Below are 12,988 nucleotides of genomic sequence, written 5' to 3' on the forward strand. Positions count from 1 at the left end.
GCCGGCTGCCGAGACCTTTTTATGATGGAGGGAGGAAAGTGACAGAGTGGGAACGCGGGTTTGGCGAGAGGAGTTCAAAGGAGCGCCACAAGTGCTAAGATGGAGAATGAACTCCTGACGTGCTAGTTTCTTCTCAGTGATAATTATCAACCTTCAGCTAAAAAGCCTTTAAGCTAACAGGCAACAGCGAGAAAGGAGGAAAAAAAGATTATCTTCTTGCAACTAAACCAATTAAGGCTGCGCATCTACTTGTAACGTTGCACTGGGGGGATAAGTGGTGAGAGAGGACAAAGAAAATTAACAATTTTACAGAACAATTTATAGACATAGAATTTAAAGATAATGACCGCTAACACAAACCCTGAATTTAAGCCACCGAGCCCTGATTTCTGTGTAACTGTTTGAAGGCGATGGCACTACAGCAGCGCCGATTTGATCCGTGCTGACTGCTGCTGAAGCAGTCTCCCATTATCTGCATCTTAATCGTGAAAGTCAAAGATGGTTTGTTTGGATTTGTGCGTGTTACGGCTCTGAGGATTTCTCTTATGAGATTGCAGCTTCTCTCTGGATCACTTTGGTTTTCAACAGGAGAAAGGAGGAAAGAACCGCAATGCATTCCCTGCAGTCTGTAGATTCATTTGCTATTTTAAATCACGACTGGGAAATCAAAAAAGGAAATCTGTAATTGTAAACACAGTCAAAGTCCCATTTAAAAAAAGAAATAGGAAAATGTAACTTTAAAAAATAAAATAAACAGTGAATAAACTTTGGGCCCAGACAAATGTTTTACATAGAAATTTAATTCAAAGTAATATACAGATTAGACGTGTGTAAGAGAAGACTAGAAGCCACTTCTGAAAAATTTTCTACCTCTAGGAATCCATTTTTCTGCCAAAAAAACCCTCTTCCAGCCCTGACTCAACACAACAGTGAAGTTATACGTTAGGCAGTTCAAGTGAAAATGTATATCCTATAAATTAATAGCATTAATAATGAGCACTTTTCATCTCTAGGCTTTGGAACAGCTTACAGTGATGATTAATGATCTCTATTACTCTGGGGAAACGGATAAGCAGAGGCAAGGAGTAATTTGCCCAAAATCGCGCAGCAAATCATTAGGAGAGCCAGGAAAACTGTCCAAAACTACTGAGCTCTGCAGCTCTACTGAGCAGCTCGGCTGCCAGCCATGTCTTTGTATCGGCCCATAATGGAAGCAAAATATAATATATAATGAAAAGAAGGGGAGAAAGAGCGCCAACCCTGAGGAAAAAGAAAAGTAGAATTTATTTTGGAGATTTCTTCTGTGTAACAATCTCTGTGTGCACCATAATCCACTGTGACAAAACGGGGGGAATGCCTCTGCACGGCACATAGCCGAAGCAAGCTGGGGCTTTCTGGGATACACCATTTCTTTTTGATTGTGAAATCCTTGCTACAACCACTCAGAAAAAAACGCAATCCATAAAATACTCGTCATAGTCATTAGGAAGGCCTTTGTGAATTTTTATGAGTTTGCGATCAAAACGTTGGGAAGCAGCTTGTGGGAGACTTACTGATTTTATGCTGAGATGAATAAGAACAAACCAAAAAGTGAAGGATTTTAGCACTTCAGCCCAGGCTGAGACAGTTTGACCTGATGACATCTACCCTACGCAGAAACTTGGGGCACAGCTCACCACTGTCAGGATTGCTTTGGGTTTTATGGTTACCCGATCGTATTCTGAGCAATCCTTCACTCCCTCTTTAAGGAAAATGAGCTGTATCACAAGTGCCTGCTACAAATTAAAATTAAGACGATGAATGACAGGTATTTTCTGTGATTTCAGTGAACTGAATGAGTTTCATTGAGCACCAAGACAATGGTCACAAGGCCACAAGTTAGACATAAGGTCTAATTCAGCATAATTAGGGGACTCGGTTTTGTCCCAGCTAAAATCTCTCTCCCACTCTTTTTCTCTTTTCCTCCACGTATTTATGTTCATGGTGCCTTTTCCATTTGATACGTCTCCTGCTCTTATTTTATGTCTTTCCCTTTTTTGGTAAACACAACAATTGCAAGTCTGCAAATGGACAAAAATCAGGAGGTGGAAGTGGAGGAACTTCTGTGTGCCAAGAAAAAGCAGCTTGCAAATATATGTATATGTGTGTATATATATAAAAATATATTAAAAATACACATATTGAGCATAGGTATATAAACTGTTCTGCTCAGAAGTTTTTATTTTGGAATAAAATGTTAATTAAATGCAGTCAAATTTAGAAGCAAAAATGTCAACAAGCACTTGTTTGCTGACTATAAACAATGCATGTTGCCAGTTAATTTATACCCCTAATCTATGGGTAAATCATAGAAAATGTTGCTCAGACACCAAGGGGGAAAAGATTTTGTGCATGTCCAAGATGCCATTGCTGTAAATGACACGTGTACACAGTCAGATTTCATCTCTGTATTCTTATATATAGGAATTGGGATGAGATTAGGCAGGGAGGAGTAATGCAAATTATAGCAATAGCGATATCTTTTCTTATATCTTATGGGTAAATGTTTAGAGCTATCAAGGCAGGGTAGAGGATGTGGACAACTTCTCTGGTTGCATGAAAAATCACTGGATCTTGTAAGCTTATGCTCTTATAAACTGTTATGTGGGCAAGAAAAAATTACAGGCTTTTCTATAAATAATACAAGGCTAATGCTCATACTTGAAAACTGCCTTGCAGTTGTGCATCCTGTTTTATTGCCATCGTGCTCCCTGGTGCTATTTTAACTTGGACCCATCTGGTTATGTCCCAACCATTGCCTGACTGCAGTTCAGGGGATGCCGCCGAGGGCACAGGGGTGAGCAAAGGGTTTACTCATACGAAAGCAAGCTTTGCTGTAACACGTCTTCAGAGCCAGAGAAGGGGCTGTGGTTCTGTTTGCTCTACTGGTAAAGACGCAGCCAGAGGTTCAATTTTGAGAAATAACCACCCATTTTTACCCACAGCCCCCAGGTTCCCAAAATGTACTCACATGAAGTGTGCCTCTATTTTGGCTCAATCAGGAAGCTATGTAAGGTCTCTCTCCATGATCCCTGTAAGATCCATAGCCTGTGTAAGTCAACAAAGTCTCATGGCATGTAGCTGTTCTTGGATTAGTTAGTTTTGGATAGTGCTATGTTTCCACCTGCAAGTATGAGAATCCTCAGTTAGGAAATTATCTCGCAAAGCAGGGACAATTATAACAGGCAAAAATTACTGGAGATGGTAGAACAGTTCACAGTGTTGTTTTACAACAGGGCCTTAAAAAGTACCATACAGAGGAAAGCATGGCTACAGGCTGGTCTATTTTTCTATACCCTATGACTGTTTGATGATTTCTCACTGAAGAGTTAAGAAAGTCTAGTATTTCAGGTGGCACCTTCCTAGAAAGAAAAATAAATCCATGCAAAAAAAAAAAAAAAAAGTGTTTGCAATCTTTATTTTATTCTATCTCTCGCAAATTTTAGGATTTCCGTTTTTGTCTGTCAGTAATGTCAAAACATTGAAGGGTACTGAGATATGAGGCTAATACCAATGAAATACGAACTGACACTTCAAAAATGATAAGGCTTGACTGATAGTTTTGATTTTCACTTCAGTAATTTATTCTGCAATACAAAGGCTAACATCTCAGTCTTCATCTCCTTTAAAATGAAAGGTTCCCTGCTCGTAGTTCTGAATTCATTACAGAAGGGAGGAGAAGCATGGAGGCATGGAAGGAGCAAAATGTTTTCCTTTTATAAAAAAACCACCCATGACATAGAAAATGTTTAGAGCTTCTATATGTGTCCGATTCAGGTTTTAAATTTAAAATAAATTGTCCAGATAGTCTTTGTCATCCACAAGTATGGTAGATAAATGTATTTTTTGTGTACCGTTATTTAAGGACTGAACTACATCCTTTTTCTAGAGTATATTTTCACCAAGCTGTGAGTTTGGTAGGAGAAACAGACTTGTAACAATAAGTAAAAAATCATCAGAATAATGCAAGCTGAAACAGAGTAAACATGGATAAATGCGTTTCAACAACACTAATCCCATAATAGTCAGCCTCCTTTACAATTAGGACAGAAGTCCAGTCTTATTTTATTGACAAGAAGCAGATCATACTAATACCCTTGTAGAGCACTTGGACAATAAAGCCTCATCTTGCAGATTGTACCATGAAAAAATATCTGTCTCCCAAAAGCTTGTAAAGTCACTTCACCTCTTATTCAACAAGAGGTTTCCCAAGTGTTAGCTGCTACGTCGCCCGCTCGCTGCGGAGGTGGCTGTTACCGTCCTGCTTTACAGAGGCACGGACGAGGAGTCAGTCGCCCGTATCTAAAACGTGGAGCGAGCAGCTGCAGGTCTCGCTAACTTCAGCAGACGCAGCAGGTGTTCAACACTTCTGAAAAATAGTGTTGAACACCTCGGTTTACGCCCAAGCTGGCAATAAAGGAAGGAAAGGATCCACCACATTTGTTATCCAGAGTCACATTAGCCACCAGATGATGCTTCTCTCCTTTTTAAGGCTTTCCCTCAATTTGGATAGATGCATTTTTTTTAAAATGAGTAGACTTTGTAGCTTTTTTTTCTACCTGTGGAAGATGGTTTAATCTGGGTCCAACCTCAACTGAAATAAATAAGACTTCCAGGTAAGCAAGCTGGTCAGCAAATACAGACTTTTTTTTTTTTTTTTGAGGTCAATATGCCAAAGAATACGGATAAACAGCCAGCTACAGTTTCCAGAGGAAAAGAAGGCAGTAAGAAAACCAGGACTGATCCTGAGTCCAGCCCTATGAAAGGGAGCCCACAACCTGTACTACAATCAATGAAAACCATGTGTAAATTGGATTTCTAATTGTTATTACCACCTTTGGCCAAACAAACCCTGTGGCTAGCACGAGAAAACATTGTTATTCATTTGTAGTAAGACCAGAAATAGGCCAGTGCTAGTCCTGTTAAAAAAATCCTGCCTCAAGCATTTAAACCCTTTAATTTTCTCAAAGGCGCAACTCCAAAATGCCAAACTAAGAGACTACGAGCCTGCTCATGGGGAAGAAACAGTCGAGTACTATTGATTTCACCGGGGCTTTGCATAGTGACAAGCATCGCTCTGGTGCTGCCCTGGCAGGATCAGGACCTATCTATTTGCTTTACATCCTCAAATGTAAGTATTTGATCCTCCAAATAGTGGCAGTCTCCCTCAACTGACAAGTGGCATCAGCTCCGCAATTAATTTAAAACATCTGATCTCCAAGCAACTGGCTTCCCAGATGAAAAGGCCTACGTGTGGAATTTACACCTACCCACCTTTTAAGTAGAGAGTTTATTACCTAGTGGTTTTCAGCTGATATTTAGGAATGTCTTTTTAATACCCCTGTTAACAGAAGTTGAAAGGCGGTTCGACTGTGTGGTTGGTCTTTAATGTCTCCTGGCTACTTCAGCCAGAAGGAAAGGGCAAAGCTGGGGGAGGAAAGAGAGCCAAACAAGGTTTATTTTGCTCAGAAAATGGAAAGTAAGAGATATTATTAAAATAATAGAAGCTGGTTTGGTAGGAGAACTCCATTATCATTTACTGCAGCTTTGTTGTATCAGCTTTCACATTTGGTTTCAAAAAATTTTGTCTGCCCTAATGAAGTTGATGTATTTCAGTTTTTCATGGGAGCGGTGGAGGGTTACCTGTTGCAAATATTTCAAGATCATCAGCAATGCCTTCTTTTCTACCCAAAAGCATACATTCAAATTTACTAAATTATAAAGTACAATATAGTTTATCTCCAAGTGTTTCTTTTACTCTCTCCATGAACAGCTTGATGATTGCCTTTGCCATGTGTGATAGTGGTTTCACAGGGCTTTTTAAAAAACTGGGATAGCACCTAGGGGTCCCAGAGGAAGTTCAAGGTTTGTACTCTTGCTTTCCTGCTATTTCAGTGGGCTTTCATGCCCTGTGCTCTAAACGGTTCATTTTGCAGCATGACGAATTTTCCAAAACTAGGTAAATCTTACAAGAAATGCCAATAGCCAGGAAAATTGCATTAAAAGCTCGGTTGTGACTATGTCTAGTCGAGCTGTGCAGCTGAAGCTGGGTGTTTGTGAAGGGAGCTATTTTTCAATTGTTGTGATTACATTTCAGCTCAGGCTGTTCCTTTGCATCCAGTGAACCTCCTCATCAGTATCTGCTCATTTCTTCCTCCCCCGTGTGCTAGCACTGATGTGCAGAATTGCTGCGTGCTGCTAATAGAAACCATGTTTCATCTCAGTGCTAAATGAAGTTATGCTCTGGGTACAGCCTGCAGTTCAGTTTAATAATTATAAAATGGATCAATAGTCTGGGTAAGAGACAACATACAAGTGTTAGACTACAAATTTTATTTAGCTCTTACATATTTCACATTTTGAAATAAAGCACTGCGTGCCTGTTCAAGCCACCTTTCACAAGCATGTGGTTAACCCGCGGGTGAGGACCATTGATTTTAAACTGCAATCTTAAATTTCTTGGCAAGTTGCTAAATCTTAATTTTAATCACATTCAATCCCACAGAAAACAAGTCTGTCCTTCAGTCTACTGATGAACATGAATGGCATATTAAGTTTGGGGGTTTTTTTTTGCATTTGCTCTGAACATTTCTATTAATTTTGCCTAACAAATTAAACTCAGTGTTATAACAGTCCCATGAATACATTTGAGTAAAATTGTTCCCTTTTTTTTTTTATAGGTAAACTTTGCACATACAGAGGTTTTCAGATTATATGAAATTAGGGGAAGTGGTTAATATACTGGAGAGCAGAGCTGCCATTCAGAGGGACCTGACGGGCTGGAGAAAGGATCCAGGAGGAGCCTCGGGGGGTGCAAGGAAAGCAAATGCAAACCCCTGCGGCGGGTGGGATAACCCCACGCAGCAGCAGAGGCTCAGGGTGACCGGCCTGGAGGCAGCTTCTCAGAAAAAAGACCTGAGGAACCTGGGGGGGTTGACAGACTGGAGCAAGCCCAGAGAAGGGTCACCAAGCTGATCAGAGGGCTGGCAGACATCACGTATGGAGAGAGGTCCAGAGAGGTGGGTCTGTCAAGCCTGGAGACGAGAAGGCTCAGGGGAGACCTTACTGCTGATGGGAGAGCGAAAAAGAGAGCAACCAAACTCTTTGCAGAGGTTCACAGTGGAAGAAAGAGAGACAACGAGCACACCGAGTTCCGAGTCTTACAAGCCTTCAACCCTTCAATGATTCATCTTAGGTTTCCCACTGCACTTGCGGTGATACAAGACACCGACATTTTTCCTGCCTGATTAGATTTTAGGACAGTTGTGTTTGGGTGACAAGGGCATGGTACAGAGGACCGTATTCTCCACCACTGAAGACCCTGCTCCCTTTCCTTGCCTCATGATCAGCTTTTATTTTCCACCTCTTATCAACGTTTCTGCCTCTAGCTTGTCCCATCTATGAGTAAACATTATATCTTTTCCTCTTTTCTCTACCTTTTCTTTTCCTTTCTCCCTTTTTTTTTTTTTTTAAGGTTTCATCTATTTGATTTTCAGTCTCATTCTTTTTGGTGCTTCTTGATACTGACAGTAAAACATGATGCCTCTTTTAACATCCTCTGCCCATATAAATCATACATCCCTGTTTACCTGCTCAGTTGCATGGATAAAGTTAATGTTAGAAGCAGGAAACATTTAATTATCCACTTGAAACAAGTTTTTCAGGAAGTCCAAAGCACAGGTTATCAAATAAATAGTTACAGTAGTTATAGTTACACTATATACTTATAGATAAGGGCTCGGTTAAGGTTGCAAAGTTGCAAGAAGTCATTTAAGGGCACCGTTGTTTAGAAAACTCTTATATTATTTTCATTTATATTTTTGAAACACATGAGAGAGCAAAAACCCTAAACTCTTACCAATAAAACTTATGTATGGGCTAGTAAGTCAAGCTTATAAATCTATTAGGTAAAACAAAGAGAAGGTAAAATGTAGAACTAGTGGGGAAAAAGGGATTACTAATTAAACTCAGCTTGCCTTCACTCTGAGAGCCCATTTAACTGGATGCTGCTGGCCACCCCATCACTCTGATGAGACACAGACATCTGGTTTGCACCCTGCCTAAGTTCCTGCTTAGTTAATGGTAATTGGGATGTGTAAAATCAGTGCATGCATGAATAAGCAGGTAGACCTTACAACAGCAGGTATGCAAATTTTGAGGGCAGCTGGTCCTGGCTAAAATTCCGCTCTCTTAGGGTCTCTTTGCTGCAAACCAGGGAGAACAGGAAAGCACTGTCTGGAGAGGCAGCACAACCACATGGATGGAAAATCAGGTCACAAATGTCCTGTTCTCAGCCCTGCTACTGACCTGCATGATCATAGAGATCCCCATCTTCTGCTCCTGCCCCCCACATCTCTCCCTGCTTTAGATACAGACTGTGCCAGGGGAGGGATTACCTCTCTGCAGAGATCTTCTATATGATACCCATCACAGTGGTCAATTTAAAGCTTGTGACGCTGTCCCATTACAAAATACTGTATGAAATGGAGACAGTATCAGAAAACAATTAAATCTAAATTCTCCAGGTAATACTGCTTTAAACCAGTTGAGCCCCCAGAGAAGCAATTTTCTAAAGTAAATACTGGCAAATGGGCTGTAGTAAAAAATAAAAAAAGAAGGAAAAAAAGGGAAACTTAAATTTCCCTGACATTGACCTGCCCCGTCAGGCTGGGATGCACATTCATCAGTCTCTTGCTCTTATCTGATATCTGACATTCTGTGACGAGTTGAAAGCAAAGTAACACAGATGGATAGTGCTCTCTTTTGAAGAACAAAATGTACTGGGAACTGAATTTTCAAGTACATTCAACGTGCAGTTAACTCTTAGATTTTAGGAGCAACTTTTAAAGGAGAGAGAAGGAGGAAAAAAAAAACCAAAACAAGGACTCAAAAGGGCTATTGGGGATTCCCTATTAATGTGCATATAAAGTAAGCTAACATTTACATAGTCCCTGCTACTTTCAGTGTACTTCAGAAAATGGCTAATCAATACTCATTACACAGCTTTAAAAAGGCTGAGTATTCCGGGGCAGTGAGCCGCATCCTCCCAAATACAACATACAGCCTGAAGCCAGCTATTTGCCCAGACACCTCCATCCTTGGAGTTTTCCCGAGAGCAGACAGGCTGTCCTCCTCCAAGGAACCTAGCAAGCCTTACCTTCTTGCAGAGGAAAAGCTCAGTCTGGAGATGGCTCTTGGCACTGGAAGGAATTTCATGCAGGCAATTTTTAATCAGTGAACCCAGCCTACCTTAGGAATCAAGTCTGAGATGAGAATGAAAGGAGCCCCTGGCTCACAGACCTGGAATTAACCATTATGAACCAGCAGAGAAACCAGCTGATTATGTTACATTTTAGACAATCATGAGGGATACGCTAGTTCTGTTTCAAGTATTCAGGTATGTTGCTCCTGAATCTTGCAACTCCCTACTTATTTTGGGGTCAAATAGTAAACATTAACAACATCCTTTATATATCCTAGGTTACACACTTGATTTTGCTCACCTATGCTCATGGTGCCAGTTACACCCTCACTTTTTTTCAAGGTTTCCTCTTCCAGCTTGAAGATAGCTCTCCTGCCCAGAGAGTTAGTATCTTTGGTGGTTTTTTTTTTTAACAACAAAGCAAAAATTTAAATAATATTTAAGAAATGGCTCCATGGCTGTCACAGTCTTTTCTTGAGTTCATTTGGTGCCAGAATTCTTGAAGTGTCCTACAGTGAGAAGTTCCATTTCAAGAATAGATTCAAACCTACAGAAGAAGCCAATCTTTACGGCTCAGTGGGCTTTACATCAGACTCCGTATTCCTGTAAAATCTTTCATGAGGACTTTCTCTGGCTTAAAAGAAACTCTAATAAAAGAAGTTCAAATATATTTTGTCTTGCATTATATAAAGGCCACTCAAATTCAGCAATAGAATATTTTCTGGACATAAATTGTATAATTATTTTTTCTAGTGTACATCTTCAGAGTGACTCTCAGAGCTACTTTTCCTCCTAGATCTTCCACCTGGTAAAACGTGCATGTAGGTGTCTGGCCAGGGGCACAAGCGATGGAGGGAAAGGATCAAAGGCCTATAAATGTGTCAAACTTTCAAATGCAAATCACCTGCCATAACGCTGCTGAGAACAAATCCTTCATTATCACCATTCTGTGAAAGGCTTAAATTAGCCTGAATTGGCTGAAAAGAACAAGAAAAAGAAAGCCATTTATCTTCCTGTGAGTTTTATTACCTTTAGATTTATTTGGCTAATGGTCCAATAGCCCACTAATCAGAACATCTGCATAACAAATTCTTCAAATGATCCATAAATAAAATATGTGATCACATAATGTTGCTATTAAAGTTAAACCAGGATCTGTGACAATAGGTTATTAAAAGAGTCCTTACAATAAGCCACTCTTTTTAACTGCCAAACTATGAGCTACTGTGATTTATGTACTAACAATTATCAACTGGCTTCTTAGCTTGAATTACATTTAGGGAAATTTTTTAATGTGCATTTCCTAAACTGTATGTTCTCCAGATAGATACCAAACTCATCCTTATTTTAGGCTGTCATTATTCTGAAAACATAATTACTTTTTAAAAGGTACTATGTCTGGGTTTTTTTAGAGATAGTTTTAGTGATGTAAGAGAATACTTGATTGATTTAATCGACTAGAAGAGCAAGAGTTAAAAAAAGAAAAAAATTGGACTACACCTAATCCTTTTTTTATAAGGGGAAATCCAGCACTCTGTTTTGTTAAATGAACAACTGCAGAGAGGTTTTGTTAAGTAAGTGAGCTTTATTGGGATCTTTGAAGGAGGATACGCCTTGATCAGAAAGCTCTCGGTCAGGATGGAAAAGGGATCGTCTGAGGGGAGCTGAATGGGGACCCTGAGCTCAGCAAGGATCTTCAGAAGGTGTCCTTGCCTGGGTCTGGCAAGACTCCCCGGAACATCTGTGCTGATATCTTTTATCTGCACCAGGGACATTTTGTACCTCACTGGCTCTTCTGTTGGTCAAAGTTTTGATATATTCCCCCTCTGAAACATTCATCCCTCCACAGTCGCCTGCTTGGGCTATATTCTGAATTACATGATCGGTTAAACACAATATACAAACTAGGGTCTTTTCCCCAGGGGCAAGTAATGAGGTTATATGACTTCATGCAAGAAGGCTATACCAGGTTATATAGATACCTACATGGATGTCACACCATGAGAAGCCTACAGCTTTGAAAGCTTTTCCCCATTCACTGTCATGTCAAAGCAGTTCCAAGTCTTGGGCTTCTGTGGTGAGAGCGGCCTGGCAGTTGGAAGACATTTTTGATTGTTGATAGTAATTTTTTCTGTATCTCTAATTCATGGCCTCCCAGCACAAAATGTTTGTTTGTGTTTTTAATAAGAAAGAAAAAAAGAAAAAAACCCCAAACTTAAGTTGCTGGTATCTTACAAGATAAATATGCTGTCACAAAGAAGTTGTTGCAAGATACACACCACTATTATTGGAAGGAATATAATTTTCTTGAAGGAATTTTTCAGTTCTGTGCACAAATTCAGACACTTTCAGTGTCAGACCCACACGCCCATTTTACAGTTATAACCTTCAGATTATCAATGTGGGGAGAGGAATGTCCTCTCTGTAAGACCTCAATGGTGGGCTATAGATAACAGAACAAGCAAAGGACTAGTGGCTTTTTAAAAATTATTTATGAAATCTGCTAGGTTGCTATACGAAAATCAATTAACTATTACGGGATACCTTCCAGCCCACCTTCCAAACCACTAACACCAGAGACTGCAACATGGATGGTGCTGGATAAGGTTGTTTTGTTTTGTTTTGTTTTGTTTTTTTAAATAGAATCAAACTTGGCCTTTGTGGCTGGAAAAAAAAAACAGCCACCCAAACTGAAATGGAAAGTGTCATTGTGAATCCTGCTTTCCTTCTACATTGTATCTCAGAACCTCTTAAGCATGTGGTTATCATAGTGCTTTCTTATATAGTGCTTCTTGATTATTAAAAATTTATGGGCCTGAAACCACCAAATTTGGTTGAAATTGGCCAGTAGTTAAAGGATATCAGTGAAGGAGAAAGGGAAAGAAGTCACACAGCACACACAAGACATCTTTCTGTAAGGATCCATGCCCATAACTGGGTGGTATGCCCACTCTCCCAGAAGACAGATGATTTGAACCCATCCAGGCCAAGAACACATCCAAGGCACTGAAACAGTTTTTTTCCTTTTCCAGCTGAAATTTTCTAGTTATTAAGAACTTCTATGAAAAAGACACTTCACATTTTTCTGGTCTATCCAACAGAATAAGAGAGGCCTGATAAAGTCCACTAAGCAATAGTTCTGGTTGCCCACTCTTGGAAAACTTTCATATTTCTATAAACTCAAATGGATGTAAGAGACTGGCAGCCTGTACTGCTAAGCAAGCTTTCCAGAGAGAAGTAGTATGCACAGTTAAACCACAAAAGCAATTTAGGTATAGAAAAATGCAATTAATAAAACTGGCCCAGTGCCACATAGTCATCTATGAACTGCTAATTGTCCATTCCTTCAGCAGCATCTCATATGAAAGATGCTGTCCTTCTCAGCAGTGCCTTCCTAGGTCATACTGAGACATCAGCCCTGTAACTAATTAGACAAAACCAGACCATCTCCCACATTTCTAACTGTCCGGTCTTATTTGGTAAAGAGGCCATTCAATAATTACAAAAACTAGCAACATTGTAGTCTGGATGAAACGTCTTATAAAGCCCTTGTACAGTAGGCGTGCACGGGGCTGTAACTTCCTGAAGCCCTTGATTCCATTAAACTCCAGGCTTTGCGGAATCTGAGCCTGGGCACAGGGCTCTTTTCCACTCAGCTGCAGATCAAGCAGCAAATTTAGCTCACAGAGTGCAAAAGATTCAAAGAAAATGTCTACAACACATCACAGTGCGCTGAGCAACAGAGGG

General features: G+C 40.0%; 1 protein-coding gene across 1 annotated transcript in view; it reads left to right on the top strand.

Annotated features, from left to right (window-relative positions):
- The window catches only part of SMC6 (structural maintenance of chromosomes 6), a 411,043-nt gene that overhangs the window by 335,501 nt on the left and 62,554 nt on the right, over positions 1-12,988 (top strand). The window lies entirely within an intron of this gene.

Source organism: Mycteria americana, chromosome 3 (assembly GCF_035582795.1).
Source record: "Mycteria americana isolate JAX WOST 10 ecotype Jacksonville Zoo and Gardens chromosome 3, USCA_MyAme_1.0, whole genome shotgun sequence".
In the NCBI taxonomy this organism is placed as follows: domain Eukaryota; kingdom Metazoa; phylum Chordata; class Aves; order Ciconiiformes; family Ciconiidae; genus Mycteria; species Mycteria americana.